The sequence below is a fragment of the Macrotis lagotis genome, chromosome 3 (assembly GCF_037893015.1).
Source record: "Macrotis lagotis isolate mMagLag1 chromosome 3, bilby.v1.9.chrom.fasta, whole genome shotgun sequence".
In the NCBI taxonomy this organism is placed as follows: Eukaryota; Metazoa; Chordata; class Mammalia; order Peramelemorphia; family Peramelidae; genus Macrotis; species Macrotis lagotis.
The window spans coordinates 45,524,476-45,538,605 of record NC_133660.1 but is presented as its reverse complement, the minus strand read 5'-3'; positions in this window follow the sequence as shown (position 1 = coordinate 45,538,605).

Below are 14,130 nucleotides of genomic sequence, written 5' to 3'. Positions count from 1 at the left end.
TAGACAGTATAAAATACCTGAGGATATAACTGCCAAAACAGACACAGGAACTATATGAACATAAAGATAAAATACTTTTTATACGAATAAAATCAGATCTAAATAACTGAAATAATATTTATTATTCATAGATAGCTAAAGTCAATATAATTTTTAAATGAAAAATGTATCCAACTAATCTATTTATTCAATGTAAATACAATTAAATTACTAAAATAATGCTTTTCTGAGTTCAAAATAATAATAAAGTTCAATAATAATAACAAGGTCAGAAACTTCAAAAGAAACAGGGAAAAATATATAAAGGAAGTGAATTCTGCAGCATCAGACCTTAAAATATAAGGTAAGAGTATTGTTGAATTATAAAAAGGATAATTTTAAACATTTTCAAATAAAAGTTTCTTGTATAAATAAAATCTTTGTAGCCAACAATAAAAAGAATACAGAAAATTTGGGGAAAATCTTTTATAAACAATTTCTCAAATAGATTTTAAGGTTTTTTTATTAAAAAAAACATGGAAATACTTGGGCATATGAAAGGGAGATACTATCCACCTTCAGAGAAACAGATGGTAGGATGAAATAAGCATAGTTTAGTTTTTCATCTATGAGTATGTATATATGTGTATGTTTATAGATATCTATGTATATATCTATATATATGTGCATATGTGTATATATTTTATACATCATGCATATATATGTATATATGTATTACTTTTTTAGAAAGATTTTATTTTGAGTTTTACAATTTTCCCCTAATCTTGCTTCCCTCCCCCCACCCCTCACCAAAGGCAGTCTGTTAGTCTTTAATACCACCACCTTCATTGTGTTTGCCCTCCTATTTCAACCCCCCTCCCCTTTCTTTCGCCTTTCCCTTTTCTCATTCTTCCTTTCCTTTCTTCTGTTAGTTCCCCCTTTCTCTCCCCATCTCCATCCCTCCTCCCCTTTTCCTCTTTTAATATTTGAAATGTAAGATAAGTTTCTTCACTTAACTGTGTATGTGTAAGTTAACTTTAAGCCAATTCTGATGAGAAGAAGATTCAGGTGGTTCTTCGATCCTCCCTTCTTCCCCTCTATTACAACAGGCCTTTTGTACCTCTTAATGCAATGAGATCTATCCCATTCAATCTCCTCCATCCTCCTGTCTCCCTTTTAAAGGAGATATTATTTTTAAATCATTCTATCTGAGTCACAGAAAAGTCATGAGTGTCCATCACTTTTGGTTAAATATATTCTCTCTAGTAGAGTTACAATTCTTGAGAGTTATTATAATTTTTCTCCCAGGTAAATATATAACCAGTTTCATCTTATTGGATAGCAGTTTTTTTCTTTACCTCTCCCCCTTTTTTACCTTTTCATGTGTCTCTTGAGCCTCCTGCTTGATGTCCAGATTTTCTATTTTGCTCTGTTTTTTTTCATCAGGAAATGTTGGAAGTCTCACATTTTGTTAAATGTCTATCTTTTCCCTTAGAAGAGAAGGCTCAGCTTTGCTTGGTTGCATTCCAAGCTCCCTTGCTCTTTGGAATATTTCATTCCAGGTCCTTCAATCCCTTATTATTGATGTAACCAGGTCTTGCGTAATCTTTACCATGGCTCCTTGCTATCTAAATTGTTCCTTTCTGGTTGCTTGCAGGATTTTCTCTTTTATCTGATAGTTCTGGAATTTGGCCACAACATTCCTTGGTGTTTTCATTTTAGGATCTCTTTCTGGAGGGGATCAATGTATTCTTTCAATATCTATTTTGGCGTCTGGTGCCATGATATCTGGGCAGTTTTCCATCACTAAATCCTGTAATATTAAGTCCAGGCATTTTTTCTCTTCAACGTTTTCAGGAAGACCAATAATTCTCAGGTTGTCCCTTCTAGATTTATTCTCGAGGTCAGTGGTTTTGCTGATGAGATATTTTACATTTTCTTCTGTTTTTTTTTTCAATTTTTTGGTTTTGTTCAACAGACTCTTGCTGTCTCATGAAATCATTAGTTTCATTCATTTTTTAGAAAATAATTTTCTTCATTTACCTTTTGCAAGTCCTTTTCCAATTGATCAGTTCTATTTTTGTAAGAGCTTTCCATTTGACCAATGGAGGTTTTGAGAGAATTATTTTCTTTTTGTATTTGTCCAATTATATTTTCCAAGGATTTGTTTTCTTGCGCAAGATGTTAATTTTCTCACCCAAATTTTCCAATTGATTTTTAAACTTTCCTGATTACTTCAAGGAAGTCTTTCTGGGCTGGAGACCAGATCATATTCTCCTCAGAGGTTCTAGGTCTCTCTGAGTTAGGGGTCTTCTCCTTCTAGGAATTTTTCTATGGACCCTCCTTTTCACTGGCCTTTCTTCATTTTCCTAAGACCTTGTGTTGGGGAAGGGCTGGTTCACAGAGGTTTGATGCTGAGATCCCTAGAGACTTTACTCACTTGGTTTAGCAGCTCCAAGTGGGACAGCCAGTAGGCTGTGTTGGTTTCTTTCTCTGGAGTGTCTGACCTTGATTTGAGGCCCTCTTCCTTGACCTGGAGTGGTTACAGTTGCAGAATACTTTTATCTTTGAACAATGGTGGGCTTTGCCCTAGGGCAAGGTAATTGCTCTCCCTATTCACAGTTGAGGGAACTCTGCTGCTCACACCTGAGCCTGGGGAGAAGGTGAGCTGTAATTGTGTTTGTTCTGGGGAAAAACGCTTCAGCTGAAATGAAGGTATGAACTCTGAGTTGCTCCAGACCCAAGGGACCCAGGGATTGCTGTGTGCAACTGTCCTGCACTGGAACTTACCCTCCAGCCCTGTTGACAAGCTCCAGACTGTCAGTGCCACAACCAATGCCTCTGATCCCCAGTAGGCCCCTGCCCCCATGTTTGATCAGGCTATTCCTGTTCTCAGGCCCTCACCCTGTCCTGTACACCCAGCAGAGTCCACCCTCTGTGTTCTGCCTCACCCATAATCCCAGAAGACAAAACTTGAGGTAGATGTTCTTCTCCTAGCTTCTCTTTCTGGGTTTTGCTGTTTGGGTTTCTGTTAAGAGGTTTGTTTCATATTATATATGAGGGAAAATCAGGAGACTTAAACACAGTGCCTGTCTTCTCTCTACCATCTTGGCCAGAAGACTACACATATATTCTTTAAGGTGGGATGCCGAAGGGGAAACAATAAAGTAAAAGTTTGAGGCAGAGAACAAAAGAAAACCAATAAAGAAACTAACAAAAGCTGAACATCTTTGAAAATAATGTAAATTTATTTATATAAGTTTTCTTGAGAATACAAATATATTATTTTATATTAGATCCTGCAATGTACATTGTGATTTTTTCTTTGTTTATTTTGTATTTAGATTTAAAATAAAATATTTAGCAAAAAGCATAAAAGGAAAAAATATTCAAATTACCTACAAAATAAAAAATAATGATGAACCCCCCTCTCAATACTATGGAACTTCAAAATAATTTACAAAAATAGAAGCAAATAAAGGAAGATGGTTGTAACATGATATGAAAAGCATAATCAAGGTAATTTAATATATAATGAATTATTTACAGATTTAGTGCCTTCCCAATGAAACTATCAAGGAGCTACTTTAAGCAGGAATATAGAAAACAATATATTGACCCTGACCCCTACTTTCTGAATTATCTGGGACAAGTCATTTAACCCTTCCATTCTTTCAATATTTCTCCAAGTCTTTTTCATTTATTTATTTATTCATCCATATTCATATGTATATTTTTAAGTTACAAAATTTCCTTCCATCCTCCCTTCCCACCCCCTTCTCCTCAGAGGCAGTCAGATTAGCCTTATACATACATATTTTTGAAAAACATGTTTACAGTTTAGTCATTTTCAGTATGAGGAATTAGGATTAAGGGAAAGAGATACATAAGAGACAACTTTTATAAAGTGTTCATCAGATTCTGAAGGGTTGGTTTTTCTTTTGTTTTTGTTTTTGTTTTTATTCCTCTGGATGGGGACAACATTGTCCATAGCTGGTCTAATATGGTTTTCTTAGGTCTCTGAACTGCTGAAAGTAGCTGCTTCCATCAAGGTTGAGCACCTCACAATATTGTTAATGTCTACATTGTTTTCTTGATTCTGTTCCCTTCTCTAGCATCAGATACTGTAACTCATTCCAAGCTTCTCTAGAGTTCAATCATTTATGATTTCTTATAAAACAATAATATTCCATAGTAACCATGTACCATAACTTGTTTAGCCCTTCCCTAATTATTGGGCATTCCCCCAATTTCCAATTCTTTGCCACTACAAAAAAAGCTACTATGAATATTTTAGAACATGTAGGACTTTTCCCATTTTTTATAATTTCTTCTGGATGTAGCCCTAGAATTAGAATTGCTGGGTCAGAGGGTATGAACAGTTTTATTGCTCTTTGGGCATAATTCCATATTGCTCTCCATAATGATTGAATCCATTTGCAACTCTACCAGCAATGCATCAATATCGCAATCCTCCCACAATTTCTCCAACATTGATCATTTTTCCTTTTTTCATCTTTGCCAATCTGATAGGTGTGAGGTGATACTTCATTGTTGTTTTAATTTGCATTTTTCTAATCAATAATGATTTGGAGAATTGTTTCACATGATTGTATATAGCTTTAATTTCTTCATTTATCAATTGGGGAAGACTTGTAACCTTTTAATTTGATGCAATTCTCTATCTATTTTGTAAATGAGAGCTTTATCAGAAGTCCTAGTTGTGCAGATTGTTTCTCATTTTTCTGCTTTCCTTTTAATTTTGGCAGCATTGATTTTATTAGTGCAAAAACTTTTTAATATAATATTGTCAAAATCATTCATTTTGCAGTTTATAATGTACTCTATTTTTTCTTTGGTCATAAATTTATCCCCTTTCCATAGATTTGATAGAAAAATTTTTGGTCTATTGATTTATCTATCGTGTCACCTTTACTTCTAAATCCTGCATCTATTTTGACCTTATTTTGGTATAGGATATGAGATGTGGTTCTATGCCTAGCTTTTACCATATTATTTTCCAGTTTTCCTAACAAATTTTGCCAAAAAGTGAGTTCTTATCCCAAATATTGAATTCTCTGGGTTTGTCAAATAGCAGAATTTTGTGGTCATTTACTACACTTTCTTTTTTAACTATCCTTATCTACTGATCCATTAGTCTATTTCTTAACCAGTACCAGACAGTTTTGATGACTGCCACTTTACAGCATAGTTTTATATCTGGTAGAGCTAGGCTACCTTCCGTTACATTTTTTTTCCATCAGCTTCCTTATTCTTCTTGACCTTTTGTTACTCCAGATGAATTTTGTTACTATATTTTTTTCTAGTTTGGTAAAGTAGTTATTTGGTAATTTGATTGGTATGACACTGAATAAATAATTTAACTTGGGTAGAATTGTAATTTTTATTATAATAGCTCGAAATGACCATGAATAATTGAAACTTTTCCAATTATGTAAATCTGACTTTATTTGGCTGAGAGGTGCTTTATAATTGTGTTCAGACAGTTTTGGGGTTTGTCTTGGAAGGTAGATTCCCAAGTATTTAATGTTGTCTATAGTTATTTTAAATGGAATTTCTCTTTCTATCTCTTGCTCTTGGGCTTTGTTATTCATATATAGAAATGCTGATAGATGATGATTTACGTGGGTTTATTTTATATCCTGCTGCTTTGCTGAATTTGTTAATTGTTTCAAGGAGTTTTTTTAGATGATTTTCTTGGATTCTCTATATCATCTGCAAAGGGTAAAAGCTTTGCTTCTTCATTGCCAATTCTGATTCCTTACATTTCTTTTTCTTCTCTTATTGCTACAGCTAGTGTTTCTAATACTATATTGAATAGTAATGGTGATAATGGACAGCCTTGTTTCACTCCTGATTTTATTGGAAATGCTCCAAGTTTATTCCCTTTGCATATAATATTTGTTGATGGTTTTAAATGGAAACTATTTATTATTTTAAGGAAAACTCCATTTATTTCTAAACTTTCTAGTGTTTTTAATAGGAAGGGGTATAGTTTATCAGAGACTTTTTCCAGCATCTTTTGAGATAATCATGATTTCTGTTGGTTTTGCTATTGATATGTTCAATTATATCGAGTGTTTTCCTAATATTGCAGTATCCCTTCCTACCTGGTATAAATCTTACCTGATCATGGTGTGTTATCCTGGTAATAATTTGCTGTAGTGATCATTTACTACACTTTCTTTTTTAACTACCCTTATCCACTGATCCATTATTCTATTTCTTTACCAGTACCAGACAGTTTTTATTACTGCCACTTTATAGTATAGTTTCCATCAGGTACCTTGATATTCTTGCCCTTTTGTTGCTCCAGGTGAATTTTGTTACTACATTTTTTCTAGTTTGCTAAAATTTTATTTAAGATTTTTGCATTAATATTCATTAGGGAGATTGTTCTATTATTTTCTTTGTTTTGTTTCTTCCTGGTTTAGGTATCAGCACCATTTTGGTTTCATAAAAGGAGTTTGGCAGAACTCCTTCCTCTACTATTTTTAAAATAGTTTATGTATGATAGGAATTAATTGCTCCTTAAATATTTGGTAAAATTCACTTGTAAATCTATCTGGACTTGGAGACTTTTTCTTAAGGATTTTATTGATGGTTTCTTCAATTTCTTTTCTGAAATGGAATTATTTGTTATTTATTTCCTCTTCTGCTAATCTGGGAAGTTTGTATTTTTATATATATTTATTCATTTCACTCAGGTTATCCAATTTATTGCACATACAGTTTGGCAAAGTAGCTCTTGATTATCTCTTTAATTTCCTCCTCATTGGTGGTTAGAAGACTTTTTTCTAAGTAGTGGAGAAGATGCTAGCCTTTAATGAAATAGAAAATTGCTCATTAGAGTTGTTCCCAATAGCAAGCAAATCATAAGCCCATCCTCTCTTATCAATATGAAAAAAAATAAAACTCAACTGAAGGCCAAAAATGGTCAAGAATACTGAGGCATTTTTAGCAATAAAATAAGAAAGCAGGGTATCTGTATGTCTCAGATCTTATGTTACAAAATCATTATCTAAATAAATTGCATTAATAAAAATAAAAAAATGTTTCTCAATGAACTTGACCCAGAAGCAACTGAACATGATCTAAATTGGACTAAATCTAATGATATCAACTATAGGAGTAAGAGTTTGACAAAAATTGTTGAGAAAATTTCAAATCAATCTGACAGAAATAAGAATAAAACAAATATCTCACATCGTACATATGTTCCAAATATAAAACTTCATTTCAGAAAAACAAAAGAGAAGAGAATAGAAGTAGCATCCTCTCACTTGTATGGATAGGTATAGAATTCTTTATTACACAAAATTCAACTGAAATAGGGATAGAAATGAAATTGATTATTTAAAATTGAAAGTTTCTTTCACAAGTAAAATTGATGCAATTAAAATCAGAAAAGAAGTAATCAGCTTGAAACTTGATTATTGCAACCTTCTCTGGTTAAGATCTAAATTCTAAGGAAGTGTAAGAAATTAATTCAACTATATTAAAATAAAAGCCATTTTATAATGAATAAGATGGTCAAAAATGTGAAAGATCGGTTTTTAAAAGAAATACAGGTCATATATGCTACTATATGGAAACAAAATCATTAATAATATGGGAAATGGAAATAAGGGAAATTCCCAAGTTCTAGCCTCATCAGATAGGCAAAGTTAATGAAAAAAATGAAATCACTATTTTGGGGGTATTTTGGAATGATAGAAACTCATAGTGGAGCTATGAATTGATCTAACCATTCTGAAAAGTAATTTGTAACTATTTCACTAAAATTACTTAGAGTTATATTCTTTTTTTTATGTTCCACTATTGCCAACTGTGTGTTGGCTCAGTTTTCCCTACAAGTTAGCAACTAACTGTTCCCTCTAAGAAAGACACGTCAATCCCTTGATATTAATTCTTCTGATAGTCATTAACATTTGATTAAATGTGAATATTTAGCTTGGAGAGGATGAGCTTGTGACTAATCCCACACTCTGAACCACACCTTGCCTTTGTCACTCTCATATCCTGTCTGTCTCTTCTTATAATCCCAAAGTTTATTAAATGCCAACATTTTCTGTGAAGGTACATCCAGGAAGTTTTATTAGGTAACCAGAAGACTGTGTTTGTGATGAATAAATCATGTACAACTTTTTGATATTAGGTGACCATTGCTATTACTGTTTCTTCCCAAGGACTCTCTATCATGTCTGGTAGTCTGAGCCAACTCTAGCATTAAATTTAACCAGGATTATAAGCCTATTCTAGCATTATAGTCTCCCAGGATTATATTATTTTTAGTGCTCTTTTGGTACATTGATGATAAGGGTCTTCAGCTCTTCACAAAATTTTTCTTTGACCTCATCAGGGTTAGTATAGGAATATAGACACTGACGATGGTGGCATGGAGTTTTCCTCCAAGTGGCAAACATATCATGGACCTGTCTTTCACTCTTTTTGGTAGGCATACTAGCTTGTTGACTGGCTGAATTTTGATTGCAAAACCTACCCCAACTTTATGGTGTTCCCCTTCATTGTGGATATTCCAGAAAAAAATGTGTATTCAGTTCTTATCTCATTAACCTGGCCTTCATTTACCAGCCTTGTTTCACTCAGGGCTGCTATTGGACTAGGATACCTTCTGAGTTATCTTTCAACAACTGCATCTTTCACAAGATCTATTGAGATCTTGTCCATGAGAGGGCACAAATGACATGCTCCAGTGGTGAGTGGAAACTTCTTTGAGGATGTTTTTGTAGATGTTTTGGTGTATCTCAAACACAGTTGGGATCCCTGCATGGGAAGAAGATACTAATAACTCATATGAACTTCCTCATTCATAAGAACAGTTGGAAGGAGCATATATAGACAAGGTACAGGAAGGAGCTAAATGTAATAGTACAATATAGTAAAAAAGATGGAGTCAATGGGTGATAAAGGGAAGTACTAGGAGGAATGGAAAGGAGGGGAAGAAGGGGCTAAGATATTTCACATAGGCATCAAGAGGAACCTTTTGTAATGCATGGAATGGGGGAAGGTGTGAGCCTTCATTCTTGTCAGAAATGGCTCAGAGAGGAAATAACATACACAATTAATAGAGTATAGAAATCTATCTTACCCTAGAGAAAAATGAGAAAAAGGGATGGAATAAGGGGGAATGGGGGTTGGGGGTGGGAAGGGGGGAATAGGTGATAGGAGAGAGGAAGATCCTGGGAGAGGGCTCTCAGATACAACACACTTCTAAGCAGGGACAAGGTGAAAGGTGAGACAGAAGAGAAAAAATGAGTGGAGAGGAATAGAATGCAGGGAAATACAGTTAGTAACAACAACTGTGGGAGAAATATTGAAGCAACTTCTCTGGTGGACTTATGATAAAGAAGGCAACTCACCCCAAAGACAGAGCCATTGGAATCTGAACATAGACTGAAGTACATTTTTTTCCCTCTCTCACTATTCTTGAGGTTTCTCATCCTTTATGGGGGGGGGGAGCAGAGGAGGTTTATGATTACTCACAAGATTATTGTAACAATATAAAATAAACAAAATTAATTAAACTAAATTTTTTAAAATTTTTTTAAAAAGAATTTTAGAGGGGCGGAGCCAAGATGGCGACAAGAAGGGATCCAGTCTTAGGAGCTCTCTGATAAAATTCATCAGCTAAGGACTCTAACTAAACTTTTGAGAGACAGAACCCACAAAGGGACCCAGTGAGGCAGTTCTCCTACTCAAGGTAACCTGGAAAAGAGCAGAAAGGCTCTGCTCCCCAGGGTCCGAGGGGCAGCCTGGCAGAGGGGTGGCCTGCCAGAGCCAAAGAACTTCAGCCTCCTGGAGGTAGCCCCGGGGCGCTGGGAGTCTCAGCTCACAGCAGCTGGGGAGTCTCCTGAGCTGCACCCTGAGGAGCACCGGGCACAAAGTGGGGGAACAGTAGGGGACCTCTGCCAGAGCGAGCATGTGGAGCCCAGCCCTTAGGGCACACAGCAAGCAGCATGGTCTTTCCCCAGCCCTCATCCAGGAAACAGAAGCAGGCAGAGCCTGTAAGCAGGAGCCCCCAGGGCATGAGCACATTGAGCTGAAGGAGGGGAGTGAAGAGAGACTACAGAGCTCTGTCCTCTGCCCCTGGAACAAGACTCTGGGGCTCTGACCACATTCAGATCCTGATCACAGTCTAGGCCCCCCCAGTGCCCCGTGGCAGAGGGAGGTGCTTATGGTCATTCACAGACCAGGAGGGAGGACAGAGTCTCACAAACTGAGACCCTTGTGGGAGTGTCCCAAAAGCTCAGGAAGCACCCCAAACCAGGCCCAGGCTGGGAAAATGAGCAAGCAAAGAAACAAAAGGAAGACTATTGATAAATATTTTGTAAATGAGCCCAAGAAGGATCAAAATACTCAGTCTGAAGATGTGGAAGCACAAGCTCCTGCATCTAAAGACTCCAAGAAAAACAGAAATTGGGTTCAGGCTATGACAGAGCTCAAAAAAGACTTTGAAAATCAAATGAGGGAGTTGGAAGAAAAACTGGGAAAAGAAAGGAGAAAGATGCAGGAAAAAACATGAAAATGAACTCAGCAGCTTAGTCAAGGAAATCCAAAAAAATGCTGAAGAAAATAGCATGCTAAAAACCAGCTTAGGGCAAATGGATAAAACAGTTCAAAAAGTTATTGAGGAGAAGAATGCTTTAAAAAGCAAAATTGGCCAGATGGAAAAAGAGATAAGAAAACTCTCTGAGGAGAACAAATCCTTCAGACAAAGAATAGAATTCAGTGAGATTGATGAATTTACCAGAAATCAGGAATCAATACTTCAAAACCAAAAAAATGAAAAATTAGAAGAAAATGTGAAATATCTCATTGAAAAAACAACTGATATTGAATACAGAATTAGGAAAGATAATTTAAAAATTATTGGAATACCTGAAAGTCATGCTCAGGAAAAGAGCCTTGACATCATTTTCAAAGAATTACTACAGGAAAATTGCCCTGATATTCTAGAAGCAGAGGGCAAAATAGAAATGGAGAGAATCCACCGATACCCCAGAGAAAGAGATCCCAAAAAACCAACCCCTAGGAATATTATAGCCAAGTTCCAGAACTCCCAAGTCAAAGAGAAACTATTACAAGTAGCCAAAAGGACACAGTTCAAATATCATGGAGCTGCAGTCAGGATCACACAGGACTTAGCAGCAACTACAGTGGAAGCTCGTAGGGCTTGGAATACAATATACCAGAAGGTAAAAGAGCTTAGAATGCAGCCAAGAATGAACTACCCAGCAAGACTGAATGTCCTCTTCCAGGGAAAAAGATGGACTTTCAATGAACCAGGAGAATTTCAAATTTTACTTTTGGAATGGCCAGAGCTGAACAGAAGGTTTGATCTTCAGATACAGGACTCAGGTGAAGCATGGAGATTGGAGGAGAGGGGGGAAATATGAGGGACTTAATGAGGCTGAACTGCAAGTATTCCTGAATAGAAAAATGACACTGATAATACTCATATGAACCTTCTCAGTTAATAGAGCAGGTAGAGAGAGCTTTTATAGTTGAAGCACAGGAGAAAACTGAATTCGAAGATAAAATATGGTGTAAAAATGGAGTCAATAGAAAAAAGGGAAATGGAATGAGAGAAAGAAAAAGGGGGGGGGGGATAGTCCAAGATATTTCACATAAGATTTTTTTTATTACAATGAGCTATTGCAATGATATGGAAGTGGGGAGGCAAGGGGGAATGAGGGAACCTTTGCTCTCATCAGAGATGGCTAGGAGAGGAAACGGCATATATACTCAATGGGGTATAGACATCTGGAGTAAGAAGGAGTGGGGAGCAGGGGGAAGGGGTGGGGATGTGAATAAAGGAGGAGAAGATGGACCGTGGGGGGAGAGTGGCCAGATATAACACATTTTCTTTCTTACTTCTTGCAAGGGGCTGGGATTGGAAGGCCTTCCCAGGACCACAGGGCCAGGTGGATTCTGGGCCTAAGGGGTGGTATGGGGGCTCAGGGCCTCTTGGCCCCAGGACCAGGGATCTGTCTGCTGCGCCACTCAGTGACCCTACAGCAGAGTCAGAGTGAAAGGAGAGAGAAAATAGAGTACATGGTAGTGGAGAAATAAGAAAGGAGGGAGTTGCAATCACCAATGGCAAAGGTGTAAAATATGGGAATAACTTTTGTGATGGACTTATCATAAAGAATGAGATCCACCCATGACAGAGTTGTTGGTGTTGGAACAAAGACTCAAGCACATTTTTTGTTATTATTATTTGGAGGAGGGTGCAGGGCAAGTGGGGCTGGATGGCCTGCCTGGGGCCACATAGCGGGGTGATCTTTGGGTGTCTGGGGCCAGATTTGGACCCAGGTGCTCCTGGCTCAAGGGCCAATGCTCTGTCTGCCACCCAACCACCCCTACTATTATTACTATTTTATTTTATTTTGGGTCTTTTTTTCTTTCTTTTTTTGGTTTTTGCAGGGCAGTGGAGATCGGGTGGCTTGCATGTCACACGGCTGGGTGATTGTTGGGTTTACGAGGCTAGATATGGACTCCGGTGCTAGTGGCTCCAGGGCTGGTGCCTCATCCATTATGCCACCTGGCCATACCTACAATTATTACTATTATTTTTTTATTTTAATTTTTTTCTCTCCCCTTTCCTTTTTTCGCCCAAGCAAGTCTATCTATATTCATGGGAGGGGGAGGGGTATTTTGTTTACTTGTAAACAAGAATATTTTATTAATGTAAAAAAACATTTGTACAAAATTAGAATAAAAAATAAATTAAAAAAAAAGAACTTTAGAATTGATTGTACAAACACTGGCACAGAACAGTCCAGCATGGTGTGCCCTCATCAGGGATGGTGCTATGCTCTATGAGGAAGGCAGAATTGAAGTAGTTCAAAGGAAACATGACATATGTAAATTTAGAGAACCCACCCAAGGTGTTCATATGGACTATTTATGCCCAACCTGTGGTAGAGCATTCTGAGCTTGTATTGGCCTTATCAGGTACAGTTGGACACACTGTAATTTTCTCAAACATAGTGATATCATTTTGGTCTTCTTTGATAATGAAGGACAAAAACCAGCTAATCAAGCTGTACATAACCTTTGTCACTCACTAGATATTAAAATCAAAAAAGTCAAAGAAAGATGGTAAATTTCTATACATATATATTTAGAATTGCATTTTTTGCAGAATTAAAAACTATCATCAGCTTTTAAATAGCTGAAAAATTTTATTATATCAATGTAATTGGACAATAGAATATTATTTTGCTTTATGTAGTGGCAATTTAAAGTTCAGACAAAATTAGGGAGGCTTTTATGGACCGATGAAAAATGTAAAGACAGAACCAACAGAAAGATTTACATGAATAGCACAGAAGTGTAAATGGTGGGGGGGTACCTCTTTAAGAACACAACCTGAGCAGGATATAAAATAAACCCTCATAAATCCCCAACTTTTCCATATATGTCTAGCAAGATACAGCAGGAAGGGCTAGAAAGAGAAATCCCATTCAAAGTAACCTCATACAATATAAAATACTTGGGAGTCTATTTGCCAAGACAGACTCAGAATCTTTTTGAAAAGAATTATAAAACACTTCTCACACAAATTAAATCAGATTTAAAGAACTGGGCAAATATCAACTGCTCATGGATAGGTAGAGCTAATATAATAAAAATGACAATTCTACCAAAACTAAACTATCTGTTTAGTGCCCTACCAATCAAAATTTCAAACAAATTACTTTAATGAGTTAGAAAAAATTGTAAGTAAATTCATATGGAGAAATAAAAAGTCAAGAATTGCCAGGAGCTTAATGAAAAAAAGTGCAAAAGAAGGTGGCTTAGCCCTACCTGATCTAAAATTATATTATAAAGCATCAGTCATCAAAACTGTTTGGTATTGGCTAAGAAATAGAGTGGTGGACCAGTGGAATAGACTAGGTGTAAAAGCAGGAGATGCTTATAGTAATCTGCTGTTTGATAAACCCAAAGAGTCTGGCCATTGGGATAAAAACTCCTTCTTTGATAAACATTGCTGGGATAATTGGAAGTTAGTATGGAAGAAACTTAGATTAGACCAACACCTCACACCCTTTACGAAGATAAGATCCAAATGGTTACAGGACATAGACATAAAAAACAATA